Source organism: Scomber japonicus, chromosome 1 (genome assembly GCF_027409825.1).
Source record: "Scomber japonicus isolate fScoJap1 chromosome 1, fScoJap1.pri, whole genome shotgun sequence".
Lineage (NCBI taxonomy): Eukaryota > Metazoa > Chordata > Actinopteri > Scombriformes > Scombridae > Scomber > Scomber japonicus.
Window position 1 is genome coordinate 38,443,792 of NC_070578.1, and position 3,971 is coordinate 38,447,762.

Sequence of the window (3,971 nt, forward strand, 5' to 3'; positions counted from 1 at the left end):
ACGCCCAAAAAACCAAAACAAACACGACGCCGATGCCGACGCCTCTGACCTACAGACGCCCGTAAATACGACTTCCCCTCAACGCCACACTCATGGAACCTGTCAGCTTTACACACTATAAAACCTATTTTAGTAATAAACTGTTAAAAAAACACAAACGCTTTTTGAGTTTTTATTGTTTTGAAGGAATTTAAATTGATGGAATTTTTTTAATGCTTTTTGTCGGTGAAATGTTAAATATTCTGCAAGCTGGTCAAGTTTAAGACAGTCTAGTTATGAACAGGAGTGTAGTGTAGAGTCAGGGGTGCTGGAAGGAAGGAAAGAAGGAAGGAAGGAAGGAAGGAAGGACGGAAGGAAGGGAGGATGTAAGGTAGGAAGGAAGGAAGGTAGGAAGGAAGGAAAGAAGGAAGGGAAGGAGGGAGGGAGGGAGGGAGGGAGAATGGAAGGTAGGAAAGAAGGAAGGTAGGTAGGTTTCTTCCTTACTTCCTAACATCTAAGTCCAGCTGTTTTTCATGGATACTGACATGATTTATAAGGAAGATCATTTCTTATAAAGCAACATTTGTCTCTCATTTGAAAATGTATTCATTAGTTCATGTAGATTTTGGAATATAAAATAAAGATATTTGATGAATAAAGTGGATTTAATTGATACTGTGACTCCATTTAAGCCCATGTGTGTTCCAAATAAACCCACATCATGATTTATTTAATAAATATAAACAAAAATATTGATTTCAAAGAATTAAAAACAGCAATTAATGTATTCAGTAACATGTTAAATATTAAATAATGAGGAAAAAACCCTCCTGAGTGAAATCTTAAAATTTCAGATATAACCTCCATCAGTAGGCTAACTGTAGCCTAATGTAAAGCTACTCTTACCTTTCTTGCATTTCACACACAGCACATTGAAAAGACTTGAGCAGCAACAACCCTCCTCCCTCCTTTGGTTCACTGATTGTTTGTTTAACTATAACCTGTTTATTGATTTATGTAAATCTGGCGGCATTTATAGAATTTAAACGGCAGTTATAGCACTCGTTAGCACTCGTTAGCATTATGCTAGCTTATTTCTATAACGGTCATAACGGTTTTCTGTTATCAGTGCCACAAATAGCAACAACTTATTTTATCACCATTAACACATTAATACATTACTTTGAGAGAAATTATAATGTTTATTGATGTCAATTCTTATGTTTATTTTACTATGTTTATATTATGTTAATGATTTACACGATAGCCTCCAGTTACTGTTGTATAGGCCTACCACTGTTGCCATGGTGATTAACGTTACCTTTCTGTTATATAGTTTCCAGCCACATAAACACCCAAATATCATCATATCCTCACATCATCCACCTCCAATCATCTATATACCATCACCTGTAACATCTGCTGATGAAGAATTATAATTAAATGTTCATTAAATGAAGACCTCCAGTCCCTTACTCGTTAATGGGAGTGAGTCTCTGTCCATATTACCGCTTCAACTAGTAAACAGTATAAAGTCTCCTGTTCAACCAGTAAACAGTATAAAGTGCAGAAGAGCTGCTACAGAAGTTGTATGTTAGATTATGCAAAATAAAAATACCTTTCAAGCAGAAACTCCGCGATTTCATCCCTTTTTAGCTCTGGATGAAGCTTCATCAGACTCCTCCATCACTGATGTTGATTCTTGTTTTAGCTCTTGTAGCATCGAGCTCTTTCTTTGTGGCTTTTTCTAATAAACTTTTCTTTTTCTTCCCGTGGGAGCGGCTGGAAGTGGAAGCCATGTCCCGCTTTTGTCTGTCACTGTCAGTCGTTACTGTCTGTTAACGGCTATCTCCGTGTATCATGGATGTATTAAAATGCCGTGGACCCGCAACAGACTCTCTTCCGGGTAGGGGTGCGCGCACGATTGCGTAATGCGGAAGGGTAAAACAGGCAGGTCGCTCGGCCAATCTTATCATTCGGACAGAATAATATGATTGGTCGGAGGTGGATTTCTCTAACATTTTAGAGTGCCATTACCTTATTAATAGCATTTTAACTTAAACAAACATGTAACAAGTGTAAAAATGTAACAAAGGTGAGGGTAGCTTTAATAACTAGTTACTCATAAAGTCACAATTAGCTTTAAAAGGAAACCAGCGGTGCTTATTTCGGCTTTATTGAAGCTTCTTTTCTATCTGATAAGATGATAAGAGCTGCTGAAGTCAAACAATCACATCAACATGAAATTAAATTAAACAAACATCAAACAGTACAAAAATAAAACAACCCCTAATGGAAGGCTGAGAAAGAAGCAGAAGAAGAAGAAGAAAACAGCTGCCAGGATTTAAAGGACAAGTCCGTAATATAACATTTTAATTATTGTGAACAAATCTCTTTAAAAGACCCGAATTCAGAACTAAATGTGTTTCTAAAGTGTAAGAATGAAATATATGATTATATCTGAGCATTAATCTATACAGCTTCGTCCTTTCATATTGTAAAAAACCTTTAAACTGAAATGAAGAATGAACCAAAAGTACTTTAAAGAGATTAAATCAAATGTGTGGATATGAGTTTTTTTGAAAATGTTCCTTTCAATAAAAGTCGACTAAATAAAAACTTTAAAGTCAAGTTCAGCTTATGATTCGAGTAACTCCACTTTAATTAATGTGAAAATTCCTCAAAATCTTCTTTTATAGAAGCTTTCTGCTATTTTTCCATCTACAACAGCAAAAGAAAAACCCAAAAAACAACAAACCTTTTCTCACATTCTTAACTAAAGGAGTATTTTTTATACAAACTTCATGAATCTTTTTATACAGAGAAAATAAATCACTAAAATCCCTTTATTTGTAAATTGTAAAGACAGTATCAGTCTAATAATGTTTTTTTATTTATTTAACCCTTTACATACTGTTCATATTCTGACTCATAATTAGTCTACAGTAAACAGAATGTATTATATATTTATTTATAGGGATGAAAAGACTTTTACAATCACTATTTTATGGTCTAGGAGAACATTTGATAGAATATGATGAATTATGAATGATTGTTTAATAAACACAGGTCACATTTGGACATTTACACATCCAAAAATGTGTAAAAGCTGCACAAAAATGATGCACTTTATTCCATTATGTGTATATTTAGGGTCTCATAATGAAAGTCCAGCTAAAATAAATGTGTATTTGGTGTTTTTACAGCTCTCAGATGTAAATAATGGGTCAGATTTGACTCATTTGAACATTATGTAAAGAGTTAAAATGAGCAGGTGACTAAATAAAAAGTTGAATAAATGTTTATGATAATGTAAATATTAATGTTTGACTTGCATCAGATTTTAAAAGCAGCAGAACAGAAACTAAAAAAAAAACTCAAATATTTGGTGAAATTGTTCCTGCAGATGTTTTACTGTATTTCCTCTTTTAAGTCAGGGAGGTTTAATATGAGGCCTGTGGACCAGAACAGGGCCACCGAGGAGTCCAATTTGGTTCACTTTCCTTCCATCTGTCCTTTCCTTCTTTCGTTCCTTCCTGTCTTCTCTTCCCTCCATTGTTCCTTCCTCCCTTTCATCTGTCTTTCACTCCTCCCTCCCTTTCATCTGTCCTTTCCTTCCTTCCTGTCTTCTCTTCCTTCCACCTTTCCATCTGTCCTTTCCTTCTTTCGTTCCTTCCTTCTGTCCTTCCTCGTTTTCTTCCTTCCATCTGTCCTTTGTCTTTTTTTCCCTCCATCTTTCCTTCCTCCCATCTGTCCTTTCCTTCCTTCCTGTCTTCTTTTCCTTCCCCCCTTTCTTCCTTCCATCTTTCCTTCCTGTCTTCTCATCCATCCTTCCTTCCCTCCATCTTTTTAGTAATCCTTCCCTCATCAGATCAGATTCTTCTGTATTCGGCCCTTTTAATGAATTTGACTTCCTTCCTGTTTTAAGGTGTCACCTGTTTATTGTGTTTTCTTAAGGTGGAATTTTAAAAGCTCAGAGTTTAAAATCATAC